General features: G+C 38.7%; 1 non-coding gene across 1 annotated transcript; it reads right to left on the bottom strand.

Annotated features, from left to right (window-relative positions):
• Window positions 1-963: 963 nt before the first annotated feature.
• On the bottom strand, window positions 964-1067 carry LOC112804924 (small nucleolar RNA R71). Its single transcript, XR_003203540.1, has one exon. It is a non-coding gene; the product is annotated as a small nucleolar RNA R71 (small nucleolar RNA).
• Between the last annotated feature and the right edge of the window lie 11995 nt (window positions 1068-13062).

Here is a 13062-nt window from a genome sequence, read left to right as displayed (position 1 = left end):
TTGCTTTAAGTGAACCAGGTGGCAACAACGGTGCGTGCGCGTACTATGCGCGTGCGCGCCACCATACGTGTAGCAACTATGGCAAATCTTATATTGTTTCGAAGCCCCGGATGTTAGCTTTCCAAACCAACTGGAACCGCATCATTTAGACCTCTGTAGCTCAAGTTATGGTCATTTAAGTGCGAAGAGGTCGGCTTGACAACTTTCCGGTTCTTTCATTTCTTCATGAGTTCTCCAACTTTTCATGCTTTCTTTCTTCATTCCCTTGATCCAATCTTTGCCTCCTAAACCTTAAATCACTTAACAAACATATCAAGGCATCTAATGGAATCAAGGAGAATTAGATTTAGCTATTTTAAGTCCTAAAAAGCATGTTTTCACTCTTAAGCACAATTAAAGGAGAATATACAAAACCATGCTATTTCATTGAATAAATGTGGGTAAAAGGTGATAAAATCCCCTAAAATCAATACAAGATAAACCCTACAAATGGGGTTTATCAAAGCTAAAGCACAACAATCCAGAGAAAACCTTACAGAAAATCTCGAAAAAGAAAGAGACATGGCCGAACCTAATAACAATGGTGGAGGCGCAAGGAAGATGCTTGGTGATTATACTACACCTACTTCCAACTTTTATGGAAGAAGCATCTCAATCCCTGCCATTGGAGCAAATAATTTTGAGCTGAAGCCTCAACTAGTTGCTCTGATGCAACAGAACTGCAAGTTCCATGGACTTCCATCAAAAGATCCCTATCAGTTCTTAACTGAATTCTTGCAGATCTGTGATACTGTTAAGACTAATGGAGTAGATCCTGAAGTCTACAGGCTCATGCTTTTCCCCTTTGCTGTAAGAGACAAGGCTAGAACATGGTTGGACTCACAACCTAAAGATAGCCTGGACTCTTGGGATAAGCTGGTCACGGCCTTCTTGGCCAAGTTCTTTCATCCTCAAAAGCTGAGCAACCTTAGAGTGGATGTTCAGACCTTCAAGCAAAAAGATGGTGAATCCCTCTATGAAGCTTGGGAAAGATACAAGCAGTTGACCAAAAAGTGTCCTTCTAGCATACTTTCAGAGTGGACCATTTTAGATATATTCTATGATGGTCTATCTGAGCTTTCTAAGATGTCACTGGACCATTCTGTAGGCAGATCCATTCACCTAAAGAAAATGCCTGCAGAAGCTCAAGAACTTATTGACATGGTCTCCGAATGGATAGCAAAATGCATCCAACAGTACTAAAGAGGCATCTTCTGAAGAATAAGCTTATGATCCTGAGAACCCTACAATGACAGAGGTGAATTACATGGGTGAACCCTATGGGAACACCTATAATTCCTCATGGAGAAATCATCTAAATTTCTCATGGAAGGATCAACAAAAGCCTCAACAAGGCTTTAATAATGGTGGAAGGAACAGGCTTATCAATAGCAAGCCTTTTCCATCATCTTCTCAGCCACAGACAGAGAAATCTAAGCAAACCCACTCTAGCTTAGCAAACATAGTCTCTGATCTATCTAAGGCCACTTTAAGTTTCATGAGTGAAACAAGGTCCTCCATTATAAATTTGGAGGCACAAGTGGGTCAGCTGAGTAAGAAAATCACTGAAACTCCTCCTAGTACTCTCTCAAGCAATACATAGGAGAATCCAAAAAGAGAGTGCAAGGCCATTGATATAATCAAAATGGCCGAATCCAAAGAGGAAGGGGAGGACGTGAATCCCAATGAGGAAGACCTCATGGAACGTCTCCCAGACAGAAAGGAGTTCCCTATTGAGGACCTAAAGGAATCTGAGTCTCATATAGAGACCATAGAGATTCCATTAAACCTCCTTCTTCCATTCATGAGCTCTGAGAACTATTCTTCCTCCGAAGAGGATGAATGATGAGCGGATAATTTATACGCTTTTTGGCATTGTTTTTATATAGTTTTTAGTAAGTTTGAGCTACTTTTAGGGATGTTTTCATTAGTCTTTATGTTAAATTCACATTTCTGAACTTTACTATGAGTTTGTGTGTTTTTCTGTGATTTCAGGTAAATTCTGACTGAAATTGAGGGACTTGAGCAAAACTCTGAAGAAGGCTGACAAAAGGACTGCTGATGCTGTTGGAATCTGACCTCCCTGCACTCGAAATGGATTTTCTGGAGCTACAGAACTCCAAATGGCGCGCGCTCTCAACGGCGTTGGAAAGTAGACATCCAGGGCTTTCCAGCAATATATAATAGTCCATACTTTATTCAGAGATTGACGACGTAACTTGGCGTTGAACGCCAAGTACAAGCTGCTGTCTGGAGTTAAACGCCAGAAAAACGTCATGATCCGGAGTTGAACGCCCAAAACACGTCATAACTCGGAGTTCAACTCCAAGAGAAGCCTCAGCTCGTGGATTAATCAAGCTTAGCCAAAGCATACACCAAGTGGGCCCTGGAAGTTGATTTATGCATCAAATACTTACTCATGTAAACCCTAGGAGCTAGTTTATTATAAATAGAACATTTATCTATTGTATTAGACATCTTTTGACAGTTTAATCTTTTGACCACTTTAAGTCTTTGATCATTCGGTCACTTGATCATGGAGAGGGCTGGCCATTCGGCCATGCCTGAACCTTTTACTTATGTATTTTCAACGGTGGAGTTTCTGCACACCATAGATTAAGGGTGTGGAGCTCTGCTGTACCTCAAGTATTAATGCAATTCTATTTTCTTTTATTCAAATCTCTCTTATTCTTATTCCAAGATATTCATTCGTACCCAAGAACATGATGAATGTGATGATAAGTAACCCTCATTATCATTCTCACTTATGAACGCACGTGATTGACAACCACTTCCGTTCTACATGCAACAAGAGCTTGAATGTGTATCTCTTAGATTCCCCAACAGAATCTTCGTGGTATAAGTTAGATAGATGGCGGCATTCATGAGGATCCGGAAAGTCTAAATCTTGTCTGTGGTATTCCGAGTAGGACTCTATGATTGAATGACTGTGACGAGCTTCAAACTCCTGAAGGCTGGGCATGATGACAAGCGCAAAAGAATCAAGAGATTCTATTCCAACCTGATTGAGAACCGACAGATGATTAGCCGTGCTGTGACAGAGCATAGGAACGTTTTCACTGAGAGGATGGGATGTAGCCATTGACAACGGTGATGCCCTACATACAGCTTGCCATGGAAAGGAGTAAGAAGGATTGAGTGAAGTAGTGGGAGAGCAGGCGTCCTTGAGCCATACAGTATCTCCATTCGCTTATCTGAAATTCCCACCAATGAATCTGCATGAGTACTCTATCCCTTTTATTATTTATTTTCTTATTTCTATTTTCGAAAACCCATAAACCAATTTAAATCTGCCTAACTGAGATTTACAAGGTGACCATAGCTTGCTTCATACCAACAATCTCTGTGGGATCGACCCTTACTCACGTAAGGTATTACTTGGACGACCCAGTACACTTGCTGGTTAGTTGAACGGAGTTGTGAATTCAAATAAAGACAATTATTGAATAAATCCATACAAGTACAAAGAATAGTGATCACAATTTCGTCCACCAATGAAGATGTAACTGAAGAGCAAGTTGCTCAATATCTAGGAGCCATCATGAAGCTGAATGCCAAGTTGTTTGGTAATAAGACTTGGAAAGGTGAATCCCTTGCTCATTAGTGAACTAGATACATGGGTTTAGCAAACTCTACCTCAAAAGAAATAAGATCCTGGTAAATTTTTAATATCCTATACCATAGGCACCATGACCTTTGAGAAGGCTCTATGTGACCTGGGGTCAGGTATAAATCTTATGCCACTCTCTGTAATGGAGAAACTGGGGATCTTTTGAGGTACAAGCTGCAAGAATCTCATTAGAGATGGCAGACAAGTCAATAAAACAAGCTTATAGATTGGTAGAGGACGTGTTAGTGAAGGTTAAAGGCCTTTACATCCCTGCTAATTTCATAATCTTAGACACTGGAAAGGATGAGGATGAATGCATCATCCTTGGAAGACCCTTCCTAGCCACAGCAGGAGCTGTGATTGATGTTGACAGAGGAAAGCTAGTCCTTCAATTGAATGGGGACTACCTTGTGTTTAAAGCTCAAGGATCTTCCTCTGCAACCATGGAAAGGAGGCACGATAAGCTTCTTTCAATACAGAGTCAAACAAAGCCCCCACAATCAAACTCTAAGTTTGGTGTTGGGAGGCCACAACCAAACTCTAAGTTTGGTGTTTAACCCCCACATTCAAACTCTAAGTTTGGTGTTGGGAGGTCCCAACAATGCTCTAAACATCTGTGAAGCTCCATGAGAGCTCACTGTCAAGCTATTAACATTAAAGAAGCGCTTATTGGGAGGCAACCCAATTTTTATTTATCTATATTTCTATTGTTCTTTTATGTTTTATTAGGTTTATGATCATGTGGAGTCACAAAATAATTGCAAAAATTAAAAACAAAATAAAAATAGCAGAAGAAAACACACACCCTGGAGGAAGAGCTTACTGGCGTTTAAACGCCAGTAAGGAGCATCTGGCTGGCGTTTAATGCCAGAACAGAGCATGAAGCTGGTGTTGAACGCCAGAAACAAGTAGCAAAGTGGCGTTTAATGCCAGAAACAAGCATAGAGCTGGCGTTCAACGCCAGAAACAAGCATCAGCCTGGCGTTAAATGCCAGGATTGCACATAGAGGGCATTTTGACACACCTAAAGGGTGCAGGGATGAGAAATCCTTGACACCTCAGGATCTGTGGACCCCACAAGATCCCCACCTACCTTCTCCCTCTCTCTCACACCTTTTCATAACACTCTTCCCCAAATACCATTCACCAATCACCTCAATCACTCTTCTCCATCACCTCTTCACCACTCACATCCATCCACTTTTCCCCAAAAACCCCACCTACCTTCAAATTCAAAATCTCTTTCCCACCCAAACCCACCCTAAATGACCGAACCATAACCCCTCTCCCTCCATTATATAAACCCCCCATCCTTCTTCATTTTCACACAACACCACCCTCACTTCTCCCCATTGGCTGAAACCTACACCACTCTCCCTCTCCTCCATCTCTTCTTCTTCTTCATCTATTCTTTCTTCTTTTGCTCGAGGACGAGAAACATTCTAAGTTTGGTGTGGTAAAAGCATAGCTTTTTTGTTTTTCCATAACCATTTATGGTACATAAGGTCGGAGAAACCTCTAGAAAGAGGAAAGGGAAGACAAAAGCTTCCACCTCCAAGTCATGGGAGATGGAGAGATTCATCTCAAAAGCCCATCAAGACCACTTCTATGAAGTTTTGGACAAGAAGAAGGTGATCCCTGAGGTCCCTTTCATGCTCAAGAAAAATGAGTATCCGGAGATCCGACATGAGATCCGAAGAAGAGGTTGGGAAGTTCTGACCAACCCCATTCAACAAGTCAGAATCTTAATGGTTCAAGAGTTCTATGCAAACGCATGGATCACTAGGAACCATGATCAAAGCATGAACCCAAACCCAAAGAATTGGCTTACAATGGTTGGGGGGAAATGCTTAGATTTCAGTTCGGAGAACGTAAGGTTGGCGTTCAACTTGCCTATGATGCAAGAAGACGCACGCCTCTACACTAGAAGGGTCAACTTTGATCAAAGGTTGGACCAAGTTCTCATGGACATATGTGTGGAAGGAGCTCAATGGAAAAGAGACTCTAAAGGCAAGCCGGTTCAATTGAGAAGACTGGACCTTAAGCTTGTGGCGAGAAGATGGTTGGAGTTCATCCAACGCTCCATCATCCCTACTAGCAACCGATCCGAAGTAACTGTGGATTGGGCAATCATGATCCATAGCATCATGATTGGAGAGGAAGTAGAAGTTCATGAAGTCATCTCTCTAGAACTCTATAAAGTAGCCGAAAAGCCCTCCGCCTTGGCAAGGCTTGCTTTTCCTCATCTCATTTGCCATCTATACAACTTAGCTGGAGTTGTCATAGAAGGAGACATCCTTATTGAAGAGGACAAGCCCATCACTAAGAAGAGGATGGAGCAAACAAGAGAGCCCATTCATGGATCTCAAGAGACACATGAGGAATCTCATCATCAAGAAATCCCTGAGATGCCTCAAGGGATGCATTTTCCTCCAAACAACTATTGGAAATAACTCAACACTTCTCTAGAAGGATTGAGTCATAACATGAACCAATTAAGGGTGGAACACCAAGAACACTCCATCATTCTCAATGAGATTAGAGAAGATCAAAGAGCTGTGAGGGAGGAGCAACAAAGGCAAGGAAGAGACATAGAGGAGCTCAAGAACACCATTGGTCCTTCAAGAAGAAGGCGCCACCATCACTAAGGTGGACTCATTCCTTAACTTCCTTGTTCTTATCTCTCTATTTTTCGGTTTTTGAGCTTCATGTTTGTCTATGTTTGTGTCTTTATTACATGATTATTAGTGTCTAGTAACTATGTCTTAAGGTTATGAATAATTCCATGAATCCTTCACCTTTCTTAAATGAAAAATGTTTTTAATACAAAAGAACAAGAAGTACATGAGTTTCGAATTCATCCTTGAAATTGGTTTAATTATATTGATGTGGTGACAATACTTTTTGTTTTCTGAATGAATGCTTAAACAGTGCATATTTTTTATCTTGTTGTTTATGAATGTTAAATATGTTGGCTTTTGAAAGAATGATGAACAAGAGAAATGTTATTGATTATCTGAAAAATCATGAAATTGATTCTTGAAGCAAGAAAAAGCAATGAAAAAGAAGAAGCTTGCGAAAAAAAAGCAAGTAAGCAGAAAAAGCCAATAGCCCTTAAAACCAAAAGGCAAGGGTAAAAAGGATCCAAGGCTTTGAGCATCAATGGATAGGAAGGCCCAAAAAAATAAAATCCAGGCCTAAGCGGCTAAATCAAGATGTCCCTAACCATGTTCTTATGGCATGCAGGTCCAAGTGAAAAGCTTGAGACTGAGTGGTTAAAATCGTGATCCAAAGCAAAAAGAGTGTGCTTAAGAGCTCTAGACACCTCTAACTGGGGACTTTAGCAAAGCTGAGTCACAATCAGAAAAGATTCACCTAGTCATATGTCTGTGGCATTTATGTATCGGGTGGTAATACTGGAAAACAAAGTGCTTAGGGCCACGGCCAAGACTCATAAAGGTAGCTGTGTTCAAGAATCAACATACTTAACTAGGAGAATCAATAACACTATCTGAACTCTGAGTTCCTATGGATGCCAATCATTCTAAACTTCAAAGAATAAAGTGAGATGCCAAAACTATTCAGAAGCAAAAAGCTACAAGTCCCGCTCATCTAATTAGAACTAATATTCATTGATATTTTGAGATTTATAGTATATTCTCTTCTTTTTATCCTATTTGATTTTCATTTGCTTGGGGACAAGCAACAATTTAAGTTTGGTGTTGTGATGAGCGGATAATTTATATGCTTTTTGGCATTGTTTTTAGGTAGTTTTTAGTAGGATCTAGCTACTTTTAGGGATGTTTTTATTAGTTTTTATGCAAAATTCACATTTCTTGACTTTACTATGAGTTTGTGTGTTTTTCTGTGATTTCAATTATTTTCTGGCTGAAATTGAGGGACCTGAGCAAAAATCTGATTCAGGCTGAAAAAGGACTGCTGATGCTGTTGGATTCTGACCTCCCTGCACTCGAAATGGATTTTCTGGAGCTGTAGAACTCTAAATGGCGTGATCTTAAATGCGTTGGAAAGTAGACATCTAGGGCTTTCCAACAATATATAATACTCCATACTTTATTCGAGTTTAGATGATACAAACTGGCGTTCAATGCCAGTTCCATGCTGCATTCTGGAGTAAAACGCCAGAAACATGTCACAAACCAGAGTTAAACGCCGAAAACACATTACAACTTGGCGTTTAACCCCAAGAGAAGCCTCTACACGTGTAAAGCTCAAGCTCAACCCAAACACACACCAAAGTGGGCCCCGGATGTGGATTTCTACACTTAGACTTATTTTTGTAAACCCTAGTAGCTAGTTTAGTATAAATAGAACTTTTTACTATTGTACTAGGTCTTATCTCTGGATCCTTTGACCATCTTTTGATTATCTTTTGATCCTTTGATCATGTTTTAGGGGCTGGCCATTCGGCCATGCCTGGACCTTTATCACTTATGTATTTTCAACGATGGAGTTTCTACACACCATAGATTAAGGTGTGGAGCTCTACTATACCTCGAGTATTAATGCAATTACTATTATTCTTCTATTCAATTTAGCTTATTCTTATTCTAAGATATTTGTTGCACTTCAACATGATGAATGTGATGATCCGTGACACTCATTATCATTCTCACCTATGAACGCGTGCCTGACAACCACTTCCGTTCTACCTTAGATTGAGCGCGTATCTCTTAGCCTCCATTCCGAAAGATCGGAGTCTTCGTGGTATAAGCTAGAATTATTGGCAGCCATTCCTGAGATCCGAAAAGTCTAAACCTTGTCTGTGGTATCCCGAGTAGGATCTGGAAGGGGATGACTGTAACGAGCTTCAAACTCGAGGTGTTGGGCGTAGTGACAGACACAAAAGAATCACTGAATTTTATTCCAATATGATCGAGAACCGACAGATGATTAGCCGTGCTGTGACAGAGCATTTGGACCATTTTCACTGAGAGGATGGGAAGTAGCCATTGACAATAGTGACGCCCTACATACAGCTTGCCATAGAAAGGAGTATGAAGGATTAGATGAAGGCAGTAGGAAAGCAGAGATTCAGAAAGGATAAAGCATCTCCATACACTTATCTGAAATTCCCACCAATGATTTACATAAGTATCTCTATCTCTATTTTATGCTTTATTTATCCTAATTTTCGAAAACCATTATTACCATTTGAATCCGCCTGACTGAGATTTACATGATGACCATAGCTTGCTTCATACCAACAATCTCCGTGGGATCGACCCTTACTCACGTAAGGTATTACTTGGACGACCCAGTGCACTTGCTGGTTAGTTGTGCAAAGTTGTGACAAAGTGTGATTCACGTTTGAGAGCACCACGTTTATTGGTGCCATTGTTGATGATCACAATTTCGTGCACCACCAATCTTGCCTAAATGACCTGAAATCACTCGCAAAATATATCACGGCATTGAATGGCATGAAAGTGGAATTAAATTGCTAAATTTAAGCTCAAAATTTCATGTTTTCACATTTAGCATCAAATTAGAGGCAGAACACAAAAGTGTGCTATTTTTGTGCCTAAGTGTGCATTTATGTGATGAAATCCATCCAATTCAAGCTAAAATATATCGGAAAATATGGACTCATCAATTCCCTCACACTTAAACAAAAGCATGTCCTCATGCTAAACTAACAAGGAGAGAGATCAAAAGGGTAATCAACTTATTAAATGAAACTATCTATATGCATGCAAATATGTAACGACCCAATTTCTGGTACGTCATGATCATACTAGAAACTGAGCGCTACCAACTTGTCTTCCTAATTATTATCTATTATTTATTATATGAGCCTGATTTATTATTAAAAACGTAGTTATTCTACGAGGTACTTTTTTTTGAAAATGTTTGGATTAATAAACAGAATCATTCATAATCAATTTACAACTGATAACAGATAAAACAGTTATAAACAACCATACATAAATACATCACAAGCAGTTGACAATATTAGGTGATTCAGCCTTTATTAGAGTAAAGATCTTTAGTTAGAACACCCCTAGATATAGCTAAATAATAACTATATATATATCCCAGGTCCTGACCTGTTCAAGAAGTTCCTAAGCTGGCACCCAGGCTAGCCTAGACTCTATACTCACCAAATCCCTCTAAACTACTAAAGCGAGGGAAAGTACATTCTAAGTCTTCAAAATTCAAGTAAGGTGGAACATCATCAAAAGGTGGAACATCATCTATTACTCCTCCACACGATCAGACATTGCCATATGACGTTCCTCTGGTACTTCATCAAGTAGCCACATAACAAGAGTCTCGTACACAGGGTTTAGGTTAAGGTTCACGTACAAACGGGGTGCAGATGTTGGCTGGTCTCACAGTATATACATATAAACAGCGAACGAGATTCACCCTAGACTCAGAAGACTACCTAGAGCAGAATCCTTTTTACGAACGGTCGTCAGTGAACTACAGAAGTGTACTCATGCCTCCATCTGAATAGGAAGGGAGAGAGAAGGGGTAAGAACTGGGGAGTTCTTAGTAGTGCCGGAGTTATTAGTTAAGTTCATTAATCCATGTTATTTAGCAAATAAATAGCAAAATACTGAGAAACAGTAAACAGAAGAAACAGATAAATAGAGAAAATAGAGAAAACAGAAAGTAAAACACAAACAAAAGAATACAAGAAAATAAAACATAGACATAGTGAAAATAATACAAACAAAGAAAGCATACATTCAAACAACAATCATAACAGAGCAAATGCACAACCAAGTATGATGTATGTCTGTCCTATGCAGGCCATGAGCTCACTTGTCGGTTTATACCCTGCAGCCCGACATTACCTAGGAACTAGTCCTAGATATGGCTTTATCTCTGTAGGTGAACTTCGTCCTACAGAAATAGCACTCCCATAAGTGAACTTCGGCTTACAGGAATAGTCTAAACACAATAGAACAACTTTCTGTAGGTGAACTTCGGCCTACAGAAATGGCACCTCTGTAAGTGAACTTCGGCTTACAGAAATGGCGCCCCTGTAAGTGAACTTTGGCTTACAGGTATCACAACTCTCTGTAGGTAAACTTTGGCCTATAGGAGCAACACCCTGAGATACACAATTAAAATTCACTGTAGGTGAACTTCGGCCTATAGAAATAACAACGCTTTGTAGGTGAACTTGGGCCTACAGGGCCAATGGAAAAGCAGCAGATGAACATACAATAGAACATCATGCCACAAGGCTTAACTCTTTATTTTTATACTCTTTTCCTCTATTCTCCTTATTATATTACTCTTTACTCTTTGTCTCTGCACTCTGCTCTGATCATTCTGTTTTCTGTATCTCTTTACTCTGCTCTGATTACTCTGTTTAACATATGTATTTGAAGCTTATGTAAATTTTGGTATGAATAGTTAGCCTATCCCAGGTATAGGTTCATTAAGTCTATACTGAAACAGTTTAACTTTTTATATTGTACCTAACCCTATCGCAACTCAAGGACTAGCTATGTTGCCCTAGTTCGTTCGCTAGTCTTTGTCTGTTTTTCTGTTGTTAAAACTTTATAGACTTTTCTTTTGTTTTTATCTTTCCTTTAAATTTTTATCTTTCTTTTATCTTTGCCTCACTAATATGTTATTACCACTCCCTAAGTGTTTTATGAAAGTAATTATGAGATTTTGCGCTTAAAGTTGTCTTTCTAAAGCTTTTATAGAAAACTGCCTTTTCTGTATTATTTTATTATTTTTATTAAAATATTATTTTTAATTAAATATTATTATTTAATATTTTATTATTATTTATTATTTTATCATTAAATTTTTGTAAATTACCCCACTTTAACATTTAACCTTTAAAATTTACTTTTTACCACCCGTAACTTTTAATATTTCTACTTTAACCATCCTAACTTTCAGAAATTACCAAATAACCCCTCAAACACCAAAATAATTACAACCTTGCCCTTTCTAAGATCTAAAAGGTGTTCTTCAATGTTCTTCACCATACTCAAAGTATTTTTCGTGTTCTTCATAAATTCTTCAGATTCTTTTTCTGTTTTTACCCGTTTTTCAATCTTTTCAGAAACCGATTTTTACCGTAATTCATAATAAATTCTCAGCCACTAACACCCCATCTTTTCCACATGATTTTAACACAAATTGAACCCTAATTCAAGGCCTAGGGTTTTGTTTTCCAGCTGCACTCAAGAACAGAAATTCATAGCTTGAATTTCATCAAATTTCATCAAATTTTCATCAAATTTTCAACAAGAATCACTCATATAAATCATCAACTTCAAGCACAGCCAAACCATATCATAATTACACAACTCAAACACAATCAATCAATATTAATTTCGTCAAACCCTACCTGGTTTTGCTGCTCCAAATTCGCTTATACCTTCAGGTGGTCCTTAAGCACTTTTTCCTCCTAAATCACATCAAGAACAACTATAAATCCACAAACTCTCAACTGACCAAATCTCCCTCAGCACGTTAGGAAGAGATATCTCACCTTAGACTTGCTGTAAAATTAACGTTTCTTGGCCCTCAAGTCAAGTTAAGCATGATTCCTAAGGAAGAACATTAAGAAAACACATGTTTAAGCATGTTTCCTTGAAAACCAAATTGAAAGGGGAAAGGAACAGCCATCTCACCTTATTTCCAGCCTTGATAAGTTACATGGTTATGTAGAGGAAGAAGAGAGGATCATTTTGGTGAAATCGGAGTTTTGATTTGAGTTTTAGTTCAGAAGAAATCAAGCTTTGAAGATTTATGAATCAAGAACTTTCTCTCCTTTTTCTCTTGATGATTATCGGCCACAATGAGCAAATGAGGCATCCTTGGGGGTTTTAGGGGTGTAGGGTGAGTTGTGATTGGTTGGCTTGGAGGTGGATTAAAATAATATTAAAATATCTCTGGTGTACAACTTCTAAAACTAGGTGTATCGAAACACTTGTAAAAACATCTCTAAAGATTATTTTCTGAGCTACTAGCATAAATGACACTAGTAACATATTTATAATAAGAATAAAACATGTATGATGAGGTCTTAGCATTGCTAAAGTCATCAGAGAGTAATGGTGCTAAGCTGCACCAATAAACTTTGAACCCGGTTAAACTGATTTCCTATTTTTAAGTAAAACAGACCAGGTAACCTTATAATATCATTCAAGCATCTTCTAATGCTAATATAATAATATTATATCATTATCTCTCTTCTCTCATGAATCGAGTCCGGTTCATCAAACTGAGACTATTTACAAAAAATAGAATCAAAACTCCTAACCGATATGGTTCAAAAACTAGGTTCTTCGTGACTGCGTTATCGAGCTTATCTCAAAAGAGGTTCTAGCTTAAAGATGACATAATGACAATGAGGATTGAGATTCTTGATGATACAGAAGAGGTGT

This window comes from Arachis hypogaea, chromosome 5 (assembly GCF_003086295.3).
Source record: "Arachis hypogaea cultivar Tifrunner chromosome 5, arahy.Tifrunner.gnm2.J5K5, whole genome shotgun sequence".
NCBI classification, from domain to species: Eukaryota; Viridiplantae; Streptophyta; class Magnoliopsida; order Fabales; family Fabaceae; genus Arachis; species Arachis hypogaea.
The sequence above is the reverse complement of the archived record's forward strand: the minus strand, read 5'-3'. Positions and strand labels throughout refer to the sequence as shown.